General features: G+C 40.7%; 1 protein-coding gene and 1 long non-coding RNA gene across 4 annotated transcripts in view; one reads left to right on the top strand and one right to left on the bottom strand.

Annotated features, from left to right (window-relative positions):
- lyn (LYN proto-oncogene, Src family tyrosine kinase) overlaps positions 1 to 17,986 on the bottom strand; it is a 54,838-nt gene extending 36,852 nt beyond the window's left edge. Inside the window, exon 1 of one of the 2 annotated variants that reach the window (XM_012964781.2) lies at positions 17,689 to 17,986. The gene's annotated coding sequence lies outside the window, so the exon portion shown is untranslated. 2 annotated transcript variants of the gene reach the window in all.
- On the top strand, positions 17,957 to 20,620 carry LOC105947628. Of its 2 annotated transcripts, none has more exons than XR_001171044.3 (3): positions 17,957 to 18,040; positions 18,865 to 18,942; positions 20,224 to 20,620. It is a non-coding gene; the product is annotated as an uncharacterized LOC105947628 (long non-coding RNA). The 2 variants fall into 2 exon arrangements; XR_004223154.1 differs by lacking the exon at positions 17,957 to 18,040 and adding an exon at positions 18,048 to 18,132.
- Positions 20,621 to 23,995: the final 3,375 nt, after the last annotated feature.

Here is a 23,995-nt window from a genome sequence, read left to right as displayed (position 1 = left end):
GCTGCATAACATGTGAGAAAGGCACACATTTCTATCTTGTGTGGCATTTGAGATATGACTAAAAATGTTTATATAATATTTTTTTTTAGATTTGCCAACTGCTTATGTATTTACTATTACAGCTAACAGTCACAAATTAGTCAATAAAAGCAGATAACTTTGTATTTCTGTCATCAGTTAAATATGTGAGAATATTAATGTCAAATTAAATTCCAATATAATTTTTTTTATTTCCTCCTTTTGCTACCAAAGGATGCTGATGGCAACACTTTAAAGGAGAAGGAAAGGAGAAAACTAAGTAAGCTGTATCAGAAAGGTCTATGTAAATACAGCCATAAGCACTCACATAAACACTGCACTCTATAAAAAGAAACAGGATTTGTTGTCTCCTTTTTTGTAAACATGTACTTAGGGTATCCGACTTCCTCCCCCAGAAAAATCTTTCCCGGGGCCAGAGTCTGCAAAGCTCTGTCCTCTCTTCCTTTTCCTGCTCCCCCCCTCCCATAAGAATTCAAAAAACTCCCCTTTCCATCAGAATGTGTGATCTGAGCTACCAACCGCTAGAGCTGCAGCAGAAAGCTACGGAGATAAAAACACTTAAAATTCTGTCAAAAGAAACAAGATTTGTTGTCTGTTTGTTTTCCTGTGCCAGAGACACGCAGCTCTCTCCTGCTCCCCCCTCCTTCAAGAATGCTAAGAACTCCCTTCCCCCCCCCTTAGGAATGTTTGATCTGAGCCAATCAGAAGGAAGCTTCCTCATAGTCTGACTAACTGAGCATGTACACCGGTCTTGGTGCAGGAGTGAGGCATTATGGGAACTTTCTTTACAGAGCTCAGCATTTTTTTTTCCTATGAGGCTTCTGATCATCTGAACAGGAGAAATATGGGGAGACTTAAGGGTACTATTGAGAGAACTAAAGGTATGCATGCAGCTCGAGATTAACTCTTTATTAGCTTTTCCTTCTCCTTTAAGCTGAGAGGATTCCATTCTACATACTGGCTATGCTTTGGGGAAGTGTCTCTAACTTGGCACCTCATTTACTAGAACTGACTAATCTACTTGTCGTTGTCATGTTGAAATTTCCGTCCGTCAGAAACATTGCAACATTTGGTATATGGCAAACTATTGGAAGCATTTTGGCAGCTTCTCATATAAGAATGTATGGCTTCCAATAAGCAGTTACAGAACAGGTTGTACTGTATATTATGTACATTATGTATATTATGTACATGACGCCCCCATTTCATATTGCATTCCTTTGTTAAGACTAGATACACAGCTTTAAACATTCTTACTAGGCCAGGCTCAGACTGGCAATCTGGCAAATGCAAGAGGGGCTGCTGTAAGATGCAACATACAGTCACTATTTAGCGGTTCAGTCTTGACCCATACTAGACACATCAGTAGCAGGGTTGTACAAATGAAGGCCCATGAGCAGCATGCAGAAATGTTTATGGCAACAGTCTGCCCATGAGTTCCACTGACATTTATATGTGACCTCATCATTTTATTATGAAGCACCTCATAAAATTATGAAATATTATCCAAATAATTAGAAAAAGTATAGTATAGGTAAAGTATAGGTAGAGAATAAGTAACTAACAAGTGAAGAAAATACATTCTAATTGGGCATATACAGTTTTACCAGGTGTCCAAAAATAAAACACAGGAAGGGTGTCTCTACCCCAAAGAGACTACAAGCGCATAGCAAATCATTTAGAGGCACAAATAAGTCATAGTAAGTGCAGCACTAGAGAGTAATGCTGAAATCTTTAGACATATTCAAACTGGTGGATTAATATCATTTTGTCATTAAATACAATCTTGGGTTCAGGGTGCATATTTATTACTAGAAAAGGATACACATTAAGAAACGCACACCCCAGCATGGCTTCAAAACAACAAATAACCACGGCCACCTGGTTAGCGCATTGGGGTACATTTAAGTGTTTAATGTACTTGTACAGAGTAATCATGTCTCCTTGCCCCCTTTTTGCAGATAAAACAACCCCAACCGTGACAGTCTAACCTCATAGTTCTGCACTCTCTCCAGCTCATTAATATCCTTCTAAAGGACTGGAGCCCAAAACTGCACTGCATACTCAAGGTGAGGCCTTACCAGAGACCTATAAAGAGGCAAAATTATGTTCTCATCCCTTGAGTTAATGCCCTTTTTTTATACAAGACAGCACTTTATTTGCTTTAGTAGCCACTAAATGATACAGCCTGGAATTAGACAACTTATCTACAAGAATCCCCAGATCAATTAAGAATCCCCCAAAACACTACCATTTAGTGTATAACTTGTATTTATATTATTTCTACCAAAGTGCATAACTTTGCACTTTTCCACACTGAACCTCAAAAATTAGAAACAGTACTTTCTATTCCCACCTCCAGGTCATTAATAAACAAGTTAAAAAAAGCAAAGGACCAAGGACAGACCCCTTCGGTACTCCACTAACAACACTGGCCCAATTAGAAAATGTTCCATTTACCACCCTTGTTTGTTATTTATCCTTCAGCCAGTTCTCTATCCAAGTACAAATGTTATGTTCCAGGCCAATATTCCTCAATTTTATCATTAACTTTGTGCGGCACTGTATGAAATGCTTTAGAAAAATCTAAGTAGATGACATAAACTGCCATTCCAGCATCGAGATTCCTGCTCAGCTCCTCATAGGAAATTAGTCTGGCAAGATCTGTTACGCATAAAACCATGCTGGCACAGACGTATAGTACAGGTATGGGATCTATTATCCAGAATGCTCGGGACCTGGGATTTTCCAGATAAGGGATCTTTCTGTAATTTAGATCTCCATAACTTAAGTCTGCTAAAAATGATTTAAATATTGAATAAACCCAATAGGCTTGTTTTGCCTCAAATAAGGATTAATTATGCCTTAGTTGGGATCAAGTACAAGGTACTGTTTTATTAATACAGGGAAAAAGGAAATGATTTTTAAAAATTAGAATTGTTTGCTTATAATGGAGTCTATGGGAGTAATTCGGAACTTTCTGGATAATGGGGTTTCCAGATAAGGGATCCCATACCTGTACTGTGATTTGCAATGTATTCAAGTACACTATCCCTTATTACCTATTCCAAAAGCTTTCCTACCACTAATGCCAGACTAATAGGCATAAAGTTCTCAGACTTAGTACAGGATCCCTTTATGAATAACGGAACCATATTAGCAATTAGCCAGTCCCTCGGCACCATGCCAGACCTCAGTGAATATTGAAAAATTAAGTGAAGAGGTTTGGCAATCACAGAGCTAAGCTTGTTTAATACCCTGGGATGAATACCACCTGGTCATGGACCTTTGTTTATCTTTACATGTTCAAGTCTCTTTTGAATTTCCTTCTGAGTGACCCATCAGTAGTTATATTACTAGAATTCGGTCTATTAAAATGGACGCCTCGATTAGCTGGCTCCTCAGTTGTGTAGTCGAATGTCCAATGAGTTCAGTATTTCCACTTTTCCCTTCTTGTTTAATTTGTTTACTATTTACATATTTAAAAAATAATTTTGGATTCCTTTTCCTCCTTGCTGCAAGACCCTTTTCCATCTCTATTTTAGCATGCCTGATAGCTTTTTTGCATATTTTACTGGGTAAGTATTTTTTACATTTTGGTCTTTTGTGCCCTCTTTCTAATATATCATTTTGTCCCAATGCTATACAATTAAAAACGATCTGAACAGTCATCCTGCCACAGTTCCACAATTATCCATGACCAGGGTTGACTGGGGGGTGCAGGACCCACCGGGGCTTCTGCCTCAGGGGCTCCTGCACCCCCCAATGGTCCCTGTTGCGGCCTTCAAACATCTACCCCCCACCCATCCGATCCCCTCCCCTGAGCGTCGGGGAAGTAGACTGGAGGATTGGTGGAGTGCCCTGCGGGGATCAGGTCTGGGCCGCCGGGGAAGAGCAGTGACAGGTCCAGTCCAACCCTGTCTATGACAGCAAATAACCATTTATCTAAAATCTCAAGCTAAGAGTCCTCCTGCCTGCACTTAGCCACACAGTTTGGAAACAAATGCAGTAATGGGTAATATGGCAAACAAGGTCAGAGTCTTAGGAAATTAGGGAGTGGCACTGAATGAAGGAAAAGGGCATTTAAGGGGGTGCACACCTCCTGCCTATTAAATATCACTGGTTTAATACCAGTTGAAGTTGAAGACTGCCTTTGTAGAGGCATTCTCCAGAGAATCCAGTGCAATGTTACTCCACTGTTTCCTAGAGGAAATATCCACACAACTAATGCCACTCCCGCACTATTACACAAATGCAAATATGCCAAAAATAAATTATCTGTGCACACAATGAGTGTGGTCTGGGACTTTCACTGTCAATGTAAAGGCAAATAATGCTTAGATTAACTGAACCTATAAGTAGGGTGTATTGTATAACTGAGATCCTGGAAGAACTTTGAACAAAGAATAACTGAAGAAACAGACCTGTCAGACATAATGGGGAAATTGGCTCATAATACCTTGAATGGTAGCTCTTTATAAAGAGAGTGCAGGTGAAGTACAGTATAAAAATAGGTACAAATATGAGAGGATAATGTATACCTGATCCACTACTTGATCTGGATATAATCATGTGATGCATGTGAATAGGTGGCTCAGTGCTTCTGACTAATCCTATATGTAGTGGATAGTGTTTTTTGTTGTTTTTTAAATCAGGTTAAACTGGTTGCTTGTACAATGGGCAATTTCTTCCCCAATCTGACTGCACTGGCAAACTTTTTCCCGATGATAAGACCAAGAGGTTGCCATGATCCTATGCCCTTTAACTGCAAGTGCTCAGCTTGGCACATAAGCAGTGGTTCCAGACAAAGGCTTGGAGCTGCACTGGAATGGGAGCCAGATGAAAAGTGCCTTACAAGCATCAATACTTTCACAATCAGCTGTTTCACTTATAACTTGGAGGGTGCTGTTTCCAGTACTTTGGCATGAATATGGAAACCAAGTGCCCCAAATCTGCCCTGTGTGCCATAGATCAGTGTTTTTCAACCTTTTTTGGACCAAGGCACACTTGTTTCATGAAAAAAATCACGAGGCACACCACCATTAGAAAATGTTAAAAAATTTAACTCTGTGCCCAGCAGCAGTGCCCCCCTAGTACATTGGTGCCAAGAGCAGTGCCCCCCTAGTACATTGGTGCCCAGCAGCAGTGCCCCCCTAGTACATTGGTGCCCAGCAGCAGTGCCCCCCTAGTACATTGGTGCCAAGAGCAGTGCCCCCCTAGTACATTGGTGCCAAGAGCAGTGCCCCCCTAGTACATTGGTGCCCAGCAGCAGTGGCCCCCAGTACATTGGTGCCAAGAGCCAGCCCCCCTAGTACATTGGTGCCCAGCAGCAGTGCCCCCATAAGTCAGTGTGCCACGTGGCCCCCCCTAATACATTGGTGCCCAGCAGCATTTTACTTCTGCTCTTCGGCGGCTTCTCCGGTGGCTTCAGCAGCATCTTCGTATCCCTCAGGCGCGCCGCCTCTTCACTTCTGCCTACACGCGACCGCACACAGGCCCTTTTATAACGTTGCGCCCCGTGCGTACTGACGTCACCCGTACACACGGGGCGCAACCAATGACAGGGCCCGGATTTTATTGAAAGTAAAAATTGCGGCCCTGCCTACGGCACACCAGTCAGCATCTCGCGGCACACTAGTGTGCCGCGGAACAGTGGTTGAAAAACGCTGCCATAGATCATACACATTCCCAACCTCCAAAAGCCCTGCAGAAAAGAAACTACCTATATTTTTGCAGTTAAAAGTATCAAGTGTTTTAGAAATTATGCAGCTTACATGAACATTAATTGTTAAGATATGTAGGGCATTTTCATTTGGTGATGTAACAGGCCCTTAAGGTGGCCATGCAAGGTTCAATCTGCTCGTTTGGCAAGGTTGCAAAGGAGCAGATTGTCTCCTGATATTCCCACCTAGGGTTATCCATCATTCACATTGGTCCCTGGACCAGTGGAGCTTACAATCTACGGTCACATTCATATACGGTAAGGTATGTATGTTTTTGAAGTGTGGGAGCATTAAAACATACCACTCTACCACTATTACTGGCAATATATCTCGATGATCATGAGTTTTGTGCTAGGATGCATGCTGAAACTGAGAGATGCAGACAGTAACTTATCTCGGAAGAAGGGTGGTAACACAGTATTCTCAGCTTTGGTAAAGGCAAACTGAGAGGTTCTGTATGTCACTTCACTTCCCCTTTCACAAACAAAAAGCAGCTAAGCATGGTCAGATTCTTTCCATGACATCTACACTATGCTAGCCAACTTGTTAAAAAATGTTTAGTGGCTTTCTATGCTACACTCACTCTGACTCTTGAAAGAATACTGCAGAATCAGCTCCCTTCCAGGTCTGTAATCAACTGGGATCTGGTTTTGGATTGTCAGCCAAACCGGAAATTAATCCTTATGCTGTGGATAAATGAAAGCTATACATTTATGTTCACTAGTGATGCAATTTTACTGAAATCTAAATGTGCAAATTTTGGATTTTGTTCCATATTCAGTCAAACAGAATTCATCTGAATTTAAAAATTTGGATTTTGTGTATCACTAATGATAACGATGCACAAGCATTCTGGTGCAGCAAATATCACTGGCAACTTTATTCTATTATTATCCTCTAAGCTGGAAAAAAATCTTCACAGAATCTCTTCTCTTATGATTCCCAGGAGAGAAAAAATCCAAACTGCAGTTCTTGCCCATTTTGCCTTGAACAAATAATATTTCTGAAGCCTAAAAGTTGCCATACACGGGTCGATTTCAGCTGCCGATTCTGGCCCTGGTCCAATTCGGTAGCTAATCAGCCTGTGTACGGGCACCACCGAGGTCCCTCTCGACCGACATCTGGCCTGAAATTGGCCAGATCACGATCAGGCAGGTTTGTTTTTTTCGTAGCGTTAAAACTTACGCGAAAAGTTGCGCCTTTTTCGTAGCGTTAAAACTTAAAAGGTGCGAAGTTTCGCGTAAGTTTTAACGCTACGGAAAAAGCGCAACTTTTTGCGCAAGTTTTAACGCTACGAAAAATCGCAAGATTTTACGCAACTTTCGTAATGGCTACGAAAAACTCGCGTTTTTACGCAAAAATCGTATTGGTAACGAAAAATTCGTAAAGACGCCGAAAAAATCGCAAAAATACGAAAAAATCGCAAAATACCGATCTTTACGAAAAAAACGCAATCGGACTCATTTCGACCCGTTCGTGGGTTAGTAAATCAGCCCCCAAATGTTGTCCTAACTTTTATCTTTTAATAAGCTTTCCATTAACTCCCTCTCTGGCTGAGATCTCCTATTTGAACTGCAAAAGTAGATTTTGTGTACCCCTGATGACCGCACCAGCTAAGCTGTGACCAGGATCTGCATTATTGGGCCTATGAAATGTCTCTGTGGTGGTGACTGCACAGTTAAGGTGGCCATACACGTTGAGATCTGCTCATTTTGCGAGGTCAACAAACAAGCATCTCTTCTCCTGATATGCCCACCTAAGGTGGGAGATATCAAGCTAATTACAAAGGTGGACATAGGCGTCGTCGAACCGAGGACCACATCAATGATCCAATGCGGTCCCAGATCAGACAGGAAAATCAAACCTGCCAACTTGACACCAGGCTGATTCTTGGCCAGATATCAATTAGGGAGGCATGTCGGGGGTCCCGTCCAGAGGCAGATAAACTGCTGAATCGATCTAGAGGACCTGTGTATGGCCACCTTTATACACTCAGTTTGGGTCTGTGGATATCAAGCATTTAACTATTACCTTTTGTACCAATATGTTTTTAACAAGGGAGAACACCCCCTGGCATGCACTTTATGTTTTGAATACATTTATAACTTTTACATTAAACACTTCATGGGTTGAGCTGATCAATCTGCAATATTTTTAGACTAATAAATGATTAGTACTTCTCTTTCATTGGTTTGCAACTTGACTGCCTTAATTTCATTTATTGTTTTTTGGGGACCAGATCATCCCTCCAAATAGCAGGTAGCTTAGCCCAAGTAATAACCTGTGCCAGTTATATGTCTATAGTACTGTTATGTACTGCTAAGTTGGTTGCCTTGTGTCTGTGTATATTTATTTATAGGGGCGCATAGAATCCCATCACTAATAACACTGGAGTCTAATACCTGAATGCCAAAACATGAGTTCCAAAAAGAAAGGACATAAAAAGGGAACAAAGCTGAAGCCACAGAACAGCATTTCTCCTTTTTAGTTTGTTATAACTGACATTCATTGTGCCATTTATACCAAAACACCTGAGCTGCCAACATATTACCCTCTCAACAAACCCTATTAAATCACCACTCCCAGTGTGAGAACCAGACTGACAAATATATAGAAATTACACCTATATCTCTTACTAGCAATAGTCCATCAAGAAAATGGTTACCAAAAAAACTGCTATATTTTTTTCTTCCATTTTAATAAAACTTGAATTATGCATCATTTGTATCACCTGGGTGGCAACCCCTGGAACAGGAAACTGTTATGTACTGTACTTTATGTACTGTACTTTACATTTCCCCCTGTGGTGGCTTTAAGTTGCCCTTTAAATAACTAACTGGTTACTTGAGTCAAGTTTTTATGTTAAAAAATCATTGTTGCTATCTTATTGTACCCCACTCTGGGTTTCTACATTATTTAAAATGGGTTAAATAACACAAAACAGGAAAAAGCTAAGGTTTGTTAGATAAGCAGGAGTTCATATTTATCAGCAATGGTTCCCATACTCAGACCTCATCCACCATCACCACCAAAACTACAGTTATGCTCAGAACTCTGCACACATTATCACTTCACAGTGATTATACATCACTCACATCAGTCCCTGCTGCAGTGGAGCTTACAACCTAAGTCTCTATCAAACTCGCATACAATAGGGTTACGTTTATCAGGAGGCAAGCTGTATGTTTTTAGAGTGTGAAATAATTGCAAATTGAAAAAAAACTAATATTTACAATCAATTAAATACATTGTTCTATTAAAATGAAAAAGTGCACTATGCTATTAATGTTTACAAACAAAATCAATATTAACAAGGAAATTATTCTTGAAAAATAAATGATCCACTATTTTACCATTGTCTGCCTATAATTAAGGAAATATTTGAAAAAGAAAATACAACAATCAATAAAACAATCCATGGTGTCAAAGGACAATTACCAATACTCTAGACCAGTAACATTTTGCATAGCATTGTACAATAGAGGGATGTATACAGCAAACATACAAATTACATATGAATACTGACTGAGGTAAAGAGGCCTCATAAGAAAGTACAATCTAAGGTGATCAATTTTGTAGAAGGGAAAGTAAAATCTATTATAAAACCACCGCAGTGTATTTAGTAATGAGCTGTTCATTTGCCACCTCACGTGAATAAAGGTGGCCATACACGGGCCGATTGTAGTTGCCGATATCGGTCCCTTAGACCGAATCGGCAGCTTATCGGCCCATGTAGGGGCAGGAACGAGGGGCATGCCTGACCGATATCTGGCCTCAAATTGGGCAGATATCGATCGGGCAGGTTAAAAGATTTAGTTGGATCCGGTCCCGGAACCGACTGCCCCATTGCTGCCATTATAATTTGATGGTTTGGCCCCAGGGCAAACGATCGAATTAGCCTACATGTTCCCTGATATCGCCCACCCGTAGGTGGGGATATCTGGTGAAGATCCACTCGCTTGGCGACCTCGCCAAACAAACAGATCTTCACGTGTATGGGCACCTTAAGAGTGAGTGATCTCAATGGTCAGTTTTGCTGTGGGTGTGGCACATGTGGGAGGCAATTGCATTTAAATTAGCTAGCCAGGATTGAAGTCCACAGCGCCAATAGGCAGAACCTGTCAGTGGCCATTCTGTTAGCATACGGATATGGTTATATCTTAAAAAAAGTAGACAGACTATGTTTTTGTGTTAACATGAATTTCCTCTTAAGATTATTTGGTGGCCATAGATTTTAAAGCATATACAGCAGTGATTAACCAGGGTTGGAAAAGCTAATTTATTCAGATTTCACTGCATGATCTTTGCATTATGATTGGGAGGATTAAAACAAAAGGAGTTTATTGCAGTACTCTTTATATTTATTTTTTCAATTAGGAAACTCTGCATAGAGCATTGTGGATTTATTTGTGCAAGCCTGTAGAAGTATTATAGGAAAAATATTCACATTGTATCCCAGAGGTTTCTAAACTGTGTGGTAGACCCACTTAGAGTGGTCTAATACAGTGCCCGTGGTGGAACCTGATGGCCAATCAAGTTACTAATTATGTATCAATGCTTTTTTACATCTTTTTAGAAAAAACATCACAAGGGAGAAGGACTAAAAGCAGCTGAAGAGCACTGCCTTACAACCAAAAATAGTTTTAGGTTTTAAATTTAGGAATTATGGACAGCAAATTGCTCCTTAAAACCCCTCCTTAAGGCCCCTATGGTCAACTATGCTTTCAGAACAACTGGTTTAATAGCACAGATAAATGTGATAGGAGATAGGGGGCTTGGTGCAAGCTCGCCTCAAAGGTGAGAGGTAGCTAGAGTACGCAGCAAGAGCAGATTGTGGCCCTGAGGATGTGGAAGTTATTGGGGGAGACCCCGGGCAATTGTTAGGGACTAACACGTTCAGGTGTATGTTAGTGGGAACCTCTGGATACTGTGGTGAGACATTACGAGAAGTTTGCACACTGTACTGCTGTACATGAAAGAGTGCTGGACTCCCCCACGTGATGTTAGTGGTACAGCCAGCACAAGCTGCCTAAATGAATAACTTTCCAATATACATTCATTAACAATTGTCAATGATTAGAAATTTCTTCTTAAATATATTTCCCATTGAAAACAGCATTTGCCATTGCTTATATTCATATATATATATATATATTTTTTTTTTTTTTCATATATATCTGCATTCATAGCTCTGGCTCCATAGTCAATTATTTTTGATACATTGTTTTACAGACCGGGGAGGGTGGGGGAGAGGAATTTACAAGAATGGAGTACACTGAAACTAAGAAAAACTATTGGAGTTTAAAAAAACTTCAAATTTACAAAAGTCATTTGGTGAATATGGCAGTCTTGTACACTTTTAAATTAATCTGTTGTTCCAGAACACCACTTTAGTGAATTAGGATTACAGGTATGGGACCCATTACCTCGAGTTTTCCAGATAAGGGATCTTTCCATAATTTGGATCTCCATACCTCAAGTCTACTAAAAGATTATTTATTACAGAGAAAAAGAAAATTATTTTTAAAAATTAGAATCATTTGCTTATAATGGAGTCTATGGGAGATGGTCTTCCCATAATTCAGACATTTCTGGATATTGGGGGTCTGGATAACAGATCCTATACCTGTACCAAACTTCATAATACAAAGCTGGATAACAACTTACATCAATTTGAAGTTGAACATCTGGAATTTGACATTTAACCAATTGTAAATATGTTTTTGATGGTTTTCTGGTTTAGACAAACATGTTTGTGAATTTCACCCCCTGGAGGAGAATTGTGCTACTCTGAATCAGAGTCAGACCCAGAAAACAGAAAGGGTTAAACAAGCACTGCTTTCAGTTGCAGTTTCATATGTATGTATGTATAAATATTTTTATTTAAATACATTTATACACAAAAGGGGTAATTACAATAATAAATAAATACAGAGTACAATAATAAATACAAATAAGTACAGTTGCATAAAAGATTCCACAGAGCTAAGTGACAAGAGTCAAGAGGATGGATGTCCCTGCCCCATACAGCTTACAATCTAAGTGGGTGGGCAACTCACAGACACAAATAGGAGGGTATTACAGGTAAACTGCAATTAAAGTGCCAGTTCCCATTGACCTACCCACTGAAAATGTTCAATAAAAGTACATGACAAAGTTGGTTAGAATTACATTTATTTCTTTGTGAAACATTTTTATGGTGGCGGAACCCATTAATTCTCATCCCATGCCCTTGTCATATCTTGCGTAGACTACTGCAACTCACTGCTCTGTGGGTTTCCCCTATCTAAACTGACCCCACTCCAGTCCATCATGAACAGCGCTGCCAGACTCATACACCTCTCCTCCCGCTCCACAAGTGCCGCCCCTCTCTGCCAATCCCTGCACTGGCTACCTGTCACATTCAGGATTCAGTTCAAGATTCTTGTACTCACCTTCAAAGCACTCACTGGTGCCACACCGCTCTATTTAACCACCCTAAACTCCAAGTACACCCCCAGACGTAACCTTCGCTCTACACATGACCTCCTTCTCTCCTCCTTACTCATCACCTCCTCTCACTCTCGCATCCAGGACTTCTCACCCACTGCACCCACCCTCTGGAACACTCTTCCCCGTCCTATTAGGCACTGCCAGACTCTCCAAGCCTTTAAACAGTCTCTAAAAACTCACCTTTTCACTCAAGTCAATAACCTAAACCCCCCAAATATTCACTAACCACTGGTTTTCACCTCTCACTTCGCACTTACTGTCACTTTACGCACCTACATGAACTCCAACGCCATGCTAGTTACCCTGACCTTATGTCTCAGCCCTCCCTTTTAGAATGTAAGCTCTTGTGAGCAGGGCTCTCCCCCTAGTGTCTCCGATCCTCAAGCCATTTTTGTGAATGGTTTATATGTACATGTTAACTGTTCTGTCTTTTGTACCCCTCTATTCTGTAAAGCACTGCGTAAATTGATGGCGCTATATACATAATAATAATAATTAATAGACCCATCTCCTCTGATGACTCAGTACAAATGTTCTCACTGTTCTAAGACAGTTCAGCTTTCTAGCGCCCAACCCCCAGGTGGTGCTGAAGTAGCCTGGCTGCTGTTAGTACTCAGTAGTTGGGGGAGGGAGACACCATGGAAATCCCTGATCTTTGTGACTCAGTCGTTTATAGTAGGCAAAAAAAGAGAAACTAGATATGAAGGGACTAACTGAAAACCTGAAAGTTGCCAGCAGCAGTGACAAGACGTGCCTCCAGGAGTCACTCCACTCTATCGGACACACCTTTATTAGCATTTATTTCCTTAACTAAGCACACATACAGTCTCGTTAGGTATTTCTCTACACAGTACCTAATATGAGTAACCTCTAGGGCACTACTGTCCCAGATATCCATGTAATAATGTTGGGTTTAAGGCATTACAAGTATATGCTGGAAACATAGTGCACAACATCCGTGTATAGGTGGATTCTCAATCCACCCCATGTGGCAGTGCCCTTAAGGGAAAAATATAAATTGCCCCTGCACCTATAAGATAAAGGATATACAGGGAGGGACAAAAGAACATGCAAATGAAATCTTGGTTTGGGGAAGAAAGTTACTGTATGTAAATATGTCATTTTAATGTATCAGCACTCAGTGGCAACATGTTAAGTATTTCATTTTAAGTCAACAAAGGAGATATTGCATCCAGCTAGGGGCGCACACACCTACACAACATGTTATAATGACTTCTTTGTCTCTGCAATCAAATTCCAATATTAGTAACTCTTTATGTCAGGTTTGTTCTACCTGGAGCCTCCCACAGCTGATAATAGGGGACATCCATTAGCAGATACTTGTTCTGTACTCTGTATTATACACCTCTAAAAACAAGTACCTTTAAAAGGTTTTAGTACTGCTTTACCTACATGACCCAGGTACTGGTACTATAAACCTGGCCATACACATAAATATCTGCACACAAAGATCTTTTCCTGATTTGGCCACCTATATGCTGGGCTGATTGTTTAGTCCTAAGGCCAATAATCTAATACAAATGGTGGCCTGTGAAGGCCCATTTAGAGAGGAGTGCATCAACACACCAATGAGTTCCTTACCCAATGGCATTTTCAAACATTCCCGATATATATCTGCCAATTTTTATGCAGAAACCTGTTGGATGGAAGTTGTGGAAGGCCCACTTGCAGGCAGATAAGACGCTGACGCTGTTTAAGATCGCAGTCAATCCCATTATGATGAGAAAGCAGCTAGACAGACCTAAGAGGGAACTTCAGTTCAGAAGCAACACTGTGGTAGGCTAGCCACATCCTATTGTATTTCTGGGAAAAGACCCAAAGTACATGACCACCAGTCATTTCTAACCCAGATAGAGGTACTCTATAAAGGTGGAACAATTTTTAGCCTACATTTAAATAGGTGCCACACATTATTTAGAACTGCCTACATGATGAGGTAAATTTTTATAAATGCGATATATCCTTATTTAACTACAATCAGCCATGCTGGAAATTAAAATGCACCATTTAGCCCTGCCAGCACCATTTGGCCCTGCTCCCTATAATTTTCAAAGAACAAGAAGTGAGAGAAGGAAGCTTGTAGATAAAGGAGAATCGTTATAACATATTAAGCTAATTGGACTTTGTCTGTTCTTGCTATTAAAAGCAGATTTGTGCTGACCCAGCTATTATTTGCTAAAAGCAGCATTCCATCTTGTTTGCACACCATTAATTGTTTCATTTTCTAATCAGTTCCTCTGTGCGTTTGTAAGTGTAAAAATGGTGCTGAGCTGTAATGGGGAGAAAGTACCATTTCTACAACACTACAGTCCAACATAACCCTCTAACAACAATAATAACAACTTGCTAAACTACAACTCTCATGAATTTTAATAAGGTGTTTGTTTATTCAAAAACAGATAAGTACATAAGCCGAACCTGGAACCCTTCCGCATACTTGAGCTGCAAGCCACAGCTGTAGCTAACATTTGCTCCTGTTTCTTGCTTATTTAGGGTTACTCTTTATTTAGGGTTACTCTTTAATTCGAGATCCAAGAGATAATAAAGAATACTTATGGCCTTGGTTTTATAGGTGGTCCCCTTCCCATTACAAACTAAGCCTGAAAATTCAAGTCTGAATAATGCATATCTTCAGCCTACCGGGTGCCCTCCCACCTAGTGGCACAGAAGAACTCAGTCTCTATATCCTAGTTTTCTCTCCATACATTTAAATGCTTATCATAATTTTATCATAATGGTTTAAATCAAACTAACTGATGGGGGCTCAAACCCTCCCTCTGGAAAACATGCTGCCCTAAAGCACCCAAGCTGTGTGGAGGGCTTGTAATCTATCGCCCATGCTTATGAGGTCAGAAGGAGATTTTCATTTTGTAAAAATCTATTCAGTCCCATTGCCTCAGTTTGACTGAAGAAGACAAGGAGACCCTCCTCGCACACCCTTAGCTCTCCAGAAAATTTTTTTTTCGCCCGGGGCACACTGCTGGAGGGATCGGCACCCTCCCAGAATACAATAGCAACAAAAAAGCACTGGCACTCAGAGCTACAAAATGGGGCAAGCCCTTTAAAAACCTTTATTGCGGAGGTGCAACGTTTCAGGGCAAAGTAACCCCTTTATCATGCTTGATAAAGGGGTTACTTTGCCCCAATATGTTGCACGAGTGCCAGTGCTTTTTTGTTGCTCAGTTTGACTGAACCCATTTGGCCACTGTGTCACTAGCCTTCCTAAGTACAGCTGGCAACACAAAACAAGATTTTTCCCTATAACTATGCATATTCACAGATTAATTCTCAATAGCCAACCCATCTGTTGGCTTTGTTGAGGGCAGGACAGGCAGGTGTAGAGAGCATGGAACTTGCCAGGCTTGCTTGTGTCTGCCACTAGCCCAAAGTGACTAGAGAACCTGCTGTATCGAATTTGGGAAGGCATATAATATGCCTCTTTCTATTGCCACATCTTTTTACTCTACACAGGGGACAGTGAAAATGCACCTATAAGATCCATGCTGTGGCCCACCTGAGGTTAAACTACAACTCACCGCAGCATTCATTACCTTTACAATTCATTTACAAATGCTGACATTTCAGAAAAGCAATGTATTTCTTTTTAAAAGCAAATGAACAAATACAGCGTGTTCCGAAACATCAGCAATTGAAAATTCAAACACTTTAACGCTTGTGTACCCTGGCGAATGCTGCAAACAATTTAAACGTTAAAAATATTGTTTACACCCTATCAGAAAAAGCACCAAGTCATTGCCCAGAAGGAGTGCAGGTTATTTAAAAGATTTGATTAAAACTACAACCATCTCTTAATAACTGGAGGGCTGTTAAAAAGGAGATTTCTGCTCGATAGCAGAAACTTGACATCCAAAAACAAATGTACTGAGTTCCGCTGACTGTCATAGGCAATGTGTTTGCCATTCAAATAAATGGGAAGTGGCCGAGGGCCGGAAGAGGGTATTGTTTAGCATTGTTTTCCCTCAGAGGACCTCAACAATAAATACACCCTGTGTGTCATCAACTTCAGGACAAGAGTTTTGATGAGCTGCATAATTGTCTCATAAGACTGATGATCAGTGATTGATACGGCAATTCCATTGTAATATCCATTTCAACTGTTAGACCCCTGAGCTTCTCAGCTAGTAACAAGATGATTGAAGTTTAAATAGAAGAAAGTTATGTGTTTTTGTATGTAACTACATAACAAATGCTAATTTTGGGCCCCAGATGATTGCCAAAAAGGGGATGGGAAAGACAGTAAATCTTTGCTATGCATAGCAACTTAAAAGAGAAGTTGTGTAATTATTTCCATTAAGCACTCGTTACTTCTGCTTTTGATAGAATCTAGCAAACTAGCAAATTAATATTCTTTCTATAAAACTTTTAGGAATGATTTAGCTGGACAGATGGACGGCGCTTGTTCTAGGCTGACCCGGTTATACCTTAAGTAGGGACACGGAAAAATTAATTGTAAAGGGTAGCTATGATGTGAATTCCCACCTTAAAAGAGTGACCTGTCAAACTATAATGCACTGTATTTACTTAAAAAACTTTCAAACCTGGCAATTCCCAGTCACAAAATGTTATTTGATAGCAGTTACCCAAGGCAACCAGTGATAAAGTTCTGATATAATTTATACAGTATGACTAGTGAAGCCTCCCATATCTCTATGGGACATGGACTACACATGGACTAACACTGCACTACAGACAGTGCCAATGGGAAACAATAGAATCTAGCCTGCTACAAGTAGTCAGCTATAATTGGTCACTTGTGGCCTAGGTTCCCTGGATAAATACACTCATCAGGGCATTTTACAAAGAGCAGTGTGAACAAGTTCAGTAAGCCAGAGCAGCCAGACAAGTGCTTGCATGAGGGCTGTCTAATACACACAGGCTATGCCACAGAGTACCTGACTGCTGTGCAACAAGCTAAAAATAGGTTTTATTGCAGTGGCCGTGTTGAACTACAACTCCCAGCAGTCACTGGCAACCCTTGTCTGGTGGTTTGATGCCCTTTCCTGTTGTATTCTTTAGGGCAAACAACCTGGACTGTAAATGTGGGCATTGTCTTTCCTTAATAGGCATCAATACAGTCTACTTGTCTGAAATCAGCTACAAGTTGCTGGTGTGCAAGACCAATGGATTAGCTTACTTGGTTCCCAGATATGGATATAGCTGAAAGGCAAGAAGCTTAGCTAACCACAGGCTAATAAGCAAAGAAACCATTAGCAACAGACACCATATACAAGCTGAGCAGGGTCCTCCCTGGCACCCCCTTCCCTCCAAACCAGGGAAGCACATGACCCAGCAGCGTTAAGAAGCCATGAGCAATCAGGGCTGAGCCGTTTCAGCTGTGCGGAGAGTGACAGGCACTGGGATAATGAGAACATTCGGCAGGTGGATAACTTACTGTGGTCGGTCTGTTAGTGACTAGTCGTTCGTTCCGTCCCCAGGATAAAGCCCGATGTGTGTCTCCCCTCTAGGGAATGGCCCCAGCCCAGAGCAGTGTGTAGTTTCCCGGCAGCACCAAACCAGTCGTGCGGCTGCCTCAGCTCTGCCACTCGCTCTCCCCGTTCCACTCAGTGGAGGAACTTCTGCTCTCTGGGCTCTCTGTGTTTTTCAGCCCTTACTTCCTGGTGTCTCTGTGCTGGGTGGATTTGCATAGAGTTTCGCAGGCTGGAGGGCAGGGATAGTCCTTTTGTGAGGGAAAAAGAAACCTGGGGCTGTTAATGTGAACTGATAAGGTGCAATTGCAGCCAGAGGTGAGTATTGGGCGGGCAGAGTCGGCACTCAAGGATATGGAGTCTGCCGCTGAATATGAACTACACAGCCAGTGAACAGAGTTAAAGGCACTGTAAATTGTAGTTCAACATCCATACAACCACATAAAATTCTTACAGACTTCAGATCCCTCATATAAGTACAGAATGTAAAGCTAACTAAATGGTTAATTCCTGAAACATATGCAGTGTTAATAGGACAATATTGCAGAGCTATGGCTGTGCTGCCCTTTGGCCACTTATTAGTCCAGCATGCCCTTCTAAGAGCCCATACATGGGCCAATATGCTGTTGACTTTATTTGGATGGGCAAAGTCTGTGGCTTTAATTGGCTCATGGATGTCAAAGTACAACTCTGCTCCAGTCTAAAAGCAGCCATACACTGGACAGACAATCTTGTTCCTCCAGACTTAAGCTGGCCATACACGCACCGAGGTTTCGTACGATATTCGGTGCGCGTATTGCATGTCGGCGAGTCGACCGATATCGCAGGAAGCTGCTGATATCGGTCGACTCGCCGATCGGACCGGTTAAAAGATTTTGATCGGGCGCCATAGAAGCGGCCGCTCGACGAGATGACCAATATCCGCAGCCTTTGCGGATACACGCACCAAATATCCAACGAAACGAGGTTTTGTAAGATATCATCGGCGCATGTATGGTCAGCTTAAGTCAGCAGTTTACTATGTATAGGGATCTCGCAAAGCGCTACCCAACCCATATCAGTCTGAAATTCTGAAGAATAGCACTGTAGCCAGGGAATTCTTATGGATGTAAATTGTTCTGCTTATCCATCATCTCCTTCAGGAAATCCACAACAAATGCATAGACTCTTCATAGGACTGCTTTTGTCCAGTTGTCAGGACATTTGGCCGGTTGTGTAATGTAAGTTGGAATTATTGAGTCATGTTAATCTTTTCTTCTGAAGTTTTCAATAAAAAACATAAAAACCCTACACTGGGAGCTCCCATTGGGGCCCCCATGCTGGGGCATACACATGCATAATGAGCAAAAGCCCTTGCTCATTGCTTCATATGCGCATATGTGTAATACCATTGCGTATGATAACACTGTTTTACTCAGGCCATAAGTTTTACATTACTTTAAAGGAGAAGGAAAGTCACTTGGGGGTGCCAAAATGTTAGGCACCCCCAAGTGACTTTAATCACTTACCTTGTACCCCGGGCTGGTGCCCCTGTTAGGAGAAAACTGCACCAGCCCCGGGTACCTGTAGGCAAAATCCCTGGGCCGGCGCACGCGCAGTAAAGTGAAAAGCCAACTTTGTCGTTATAGTGTCGCTTTTCACTCTACTGTGCATACGCAAGTGTGCCAACAAGGAATAAGAAGCGCTCGCTACAGCTACCCCGGGCTGGTGCGGTTCTCTCTTAACAGGGGCACCAGCCCGGGGTACAAAGTAAGCAACTAAAGTCACTTGGGGGTGCCTAACATTTTGGCACCCCCAAGTGACTTAGCCTTTCCTTCTCCTTTACTAAATCAAATGTTCTCTCAGAGTGTGGGCCCCACTACCTGGGTTGTACAAATAGATATTATACTGGACCATAAGTTCCATAACTAAATATATAATTCTGGATGTGACTTTGAAACAGAGACCCTAAAACACTAAGCTGCTGGTTCACATAGGCATTTCTGAACTGTAAAGATTCAGACAGTGGTGCCGAATCTGTAATTAGCTGATTCTAATTAACGTATCACTAGGTACCCCAATTCCATGATGCTGCCTGAATCTCTGAATTCCAGGAACAAAAATCCAGTCCAGCCAATTAAAGTGCTCACACTGTGAAATTTTCCTGCACAAGCCATGTGACCAGTCACAAGCCTTTATGCCTTGTTAAAGGGATTATGTCATGATTTGTATGGTGTAAATAACACTGTGTTCTTGTTTTGCTATTCAAAATATTACTCTTGAACCAATACATTTTTTTTTCAGTTGTAATATTGGTGTGTAGGCAGCCCTCTCAGTGTATTGTGCCTGATCTTGTGTACTTCACAATACGGCTGCTTTCAGATAAGTTATTGTTTCTCCTACTCAGTGTAGCTGAAGTCATGAGCCAGACTTTTACTACTGAGTGTTATTCTGATATCACCCACTAGATTGGAGCATTTTTATTATTAATTAATTTATTAATTTGTTTCTTTATATTGCAGTTCAGGTATCCCAGTGCTATTATCTTGCTCTCTTCACATTGTTCTGCTGATCGGCTGCTGGAGAGGGGGAGATCACTCAAACTTGCAGCACAGCCATAAAGAGTGACTGGAGTTTGCTCTTTTAAAAAATTGATTTCAATGCAGGATTCTGCTGGAGAAGTGCAATTAACTGATGCATTTTGAAAAATATGATTTAAATATGATTTCCTTTTTTCTGTAATAATAAAACGGTAATAAACAGCAATAAAACTGTTCTTGTGGGTAACTAAGCTGCATGAATCCATATTGGTGGCAGAACAATCCTACTGGGTTTGCAATTTGAGTTTGGAGTAGAAAGACATATTTGTCTACTTGGATTTCTGGGATCTTACTTTCTTTAAGAAATGTAATGTCCCTAGTTTGGAGTAAAAAAACATATTTACCTATTTTTGGATTTGTCAAAATATGTCCTTTTAAAAAAATAGATATATTTATCTATTTTGAATTCAGGTGTTTTGAATGTGTTTTTTTCCAGAAAACATATGGCTTTCTGGGGTGAATCTACTTTTTGTGGCTTTACCTCACATAAAAGGCACATACATGCAGTGTTGATTTTGCAGTAGCTGAATCAGCCTATTTTCATTAGGGGGCTCTACATGTTACATACTTTGGTAACCCTATGTACATTGGCAGGGGTGCTGCTGCCATGAAGTGAGTTGAGAAACTCACCTCAGGCAGTAGTGCCCCTGAAGTTACCTGGGTCTGCAAAAAGCTGCTCCTGGTATCTTCAAGAGCTTTCAGGAATTTTGGCTCTTCTAGTGCAAAGCGGGCTATTGCAAGGTAGATATGTTTTAGACAAGATGGCAGTGGTTGTGGATGGTGTAAAAAAAGATGGTGGCTCTGAGACAGAGACAGCCGGGAATGTACAGGGAGACAAGTGAAGAAATGTAGTAAGGAGCAGTGGAGTTAAGGGCTTTGAATGTTGCAGAAGGATTTTGTACTCTATCCTTTGCTTAACAAGTAACCATTATAGGGATTTTACCAGTGGATGAACAGGTTCCCTCTTCCTAGAGAGCAGAAGGATTCAAGCAGCAGAGTTTAAGATTAATTGCAGGAGAGAGTCCAGATAATAGGATGTTGCAATATTGGCAGTATTACATAGGATAAAATGGCAGGTTTTGGTACTGGCAGTAATATGGTTAGAGAAAGAAAGGGACTGGTCCAAGATAAGAGCACGCAAAATTAACAGGATTAATGGTCATGCCATCAATGGTAAAAGAAGGTGAATGGCCAGGTTTGGCTGGTACCTGTAACACCATGAGCTCCAGTTTAGCTAAGGTGGCGTTGGTTTATACCAGAGGAAATCACTAGGAGGCAATTAGAACTTTGTCTTAGTATCAGAGGGTAATAAAGGGGTGTCTAGATATATTTGCATGTCATCTACATACATACATATATATAAATATGAGATATTTAAGGCCAAATGAAGACATATGGTCTCCTAAAGAAATAGTGTATATGGTGTAACAGCAGAGGCCAAGTACAAAGACCTGAGGCACCCCAACATTAAGCTTAACCAGGGAAGAAGATTAGTACCTTAGTATCTTATTTAAGTAATGACACATTTTTAGGTGTTCTGCACTTTACCTCTTGGGATCAGGTTGATATAGATATCCTTGTGCTGCTGACATTTTGTGATTCTGTCCTCAGTTAACAATGAATAAAGAAGTTTATTTGCCACATAATTTAATGTGACATCATTTGGTGTGTATTTGGTTTACATGTGGGGTTGCATGACAGTGTGAGCCTAAGAGGGGTCGAGAAATTGTCCCTATGAGCAGAGACAGACTATCATGGTTTCCTTTCAGTCTGTGCAATCAGATTATGTATGTTTAAAGAATAATACATTCTTTATTTATTTTTGGAAGTTCAGATAGGGTTTATGCACCTGTTCTACATAAGCCCTACTCAATGAGCACGTGTCATATATTTTCCCTTAAGGCTGATTTTTCCGATGCGTATTTTCTAATTCTCTCGGCGGCTGAAAAACGCCTGATATCATCATCCATAGAAATAACTTGAAAAGCAAACCACACAATGTGGAAATACGCTAGAAAACGCCTTAGCACGGATTTTTCAAGCGTAGGCCGAAATACGCCAGTATTTGTAAAGCAAGCTATTCCTATGTGTACGCAAAGGCAGCTGCCAGACCTAGCGGAAATACGCAGTGTTTTTTGCTATTTCGCACTATTAGCACCATGGAAACAGGATTTGCTACGTCACCAGTACTAGGCTGAAAAACGCCATAGTCAGGGGCTGTGTGGCTTGTGCGGAGTTTTTAGGCTGAGAAAAAACGCAGCATAAAAACGCCACGTGTGGCATCAGCCTTAAACAGCAGTTCCTTATATATCCATTCCTGCTCTTGCTTTCAATTTGTACCTGTTTCTGGCATTATGCAAGGCTCTTACTGACTGAAAGGAAACTGGTAAAGTATGTAAGTTCGGGGAAGTCCCATGCATTGCTAAATAATTAAACACAAGAGTCTGAAAATACCATCTCTTCAATAATCCAACCAAAAAGTTACTGTAAACTGTTTTCAGGTTGCACCAGTTCTTTGTCAGAGGCTGTAAAATAAATCTCAGGCTGGTAAATCCATTGTAATTTAGGGTGGGGGGTGCTAAAGGAAAGCAATTTATTTTGAAAAGCTACAGTATGCTGGGATGCAGTTTACATTTACAGAAAATTGATCATAAAGAGTTGTTTTCTTAAAGACAAATACAATAACAAAAACACAAGACTGCATTCCTGGAATACAAAATCTACATGCAGCTTTTTGTGTATTTTACTTTTCTTTCTCAGAATTACTTTGCCAAAAGCAGAATGTGACTTACATTGCATTCCTCCATATAGTGTTTTTGTTATGTTAAAATATAATATTTGAGCAAACTCAGATAACTTGGGTCCTTAAGCCCTACTGCAAAATATGGCCAAGAGCCATAGTTCAAAGGCACAGAAATTACAGACATAACATTATTTGACAAATTATTAAGACTGAAGAACAAAACCAACAGACTGGGAACTTGTAACTTACAGTTAAACTCAAGAATAAGTCAGACTGTAGAATAAAATCAAGCCATGGGGCAGACAATACTTATGCAAGGACTGATTTTCTGGACATGATTAATTCAAGCTGCAATGTTGTAATACACTTTACTGCCTTGGAACCTCATTATACATTGTTTCAATTATTGCTAAAGGGCCACAGGTTGGACAGTCTTACAGTATAAAAATAAGGTACAGTGAAGTTTACTCTGCCCCTGGCCTTGTTTAATGACTGCTGAACACACAAATCTATAAATGTGTAAAATCCAAACAATTTAACCCCAACTTAATTCAGCAAGATAGCAGAGACAAATATTTCAAAATTGCACTTGGGAGGATATTGCACATCTCTGCTACTTTTAATCTCAGAAAAGGGAAATAGCATTTAAATAAAACATTAAACATAGCAAGCAAAATGATTACCCTACTGGTATTCTAAGGAAACCCCAAAAGGTTCAATGTGTTAAATATGATCAAAGGAACTCTTTTTATAGGTTATACTATTATTAGTATGACTTTAGGGAACCACATTGATATCAGTGCCATGGTTGCTCATCTCTTGTTGTATAGAGCATTGAAAAGGAGGGGTAAAGAGCAAATTGCAAAATTAAGTTATGTTTCCAGGTGCTGGTACCACTATTACCAGCATTTGCATCAGCTGGAGAGATATACAGTTAGGTCCATAAATATT

Source organism: Xenopus tropicalis, chromosome 6 (assembly GCF_000004195.4).
Source record: "Xenopus tropicalis strain Nigerian chromosome 6, UCB_Xtro_10.0, whole genome shotgun sequence".
Taxonomy (NCBI): domain Eukaryota; kingdom Metazoa; phylum Chordata; class Amphibia; order Anura; family Pipidae; genus Xenopus; species Xenopus tropicalis.
The sequence above is the reverse complement of the archived record's forward strand: the minus strand, read 5'-3'. Positions and strand labels throughout refer to the sequence as shown.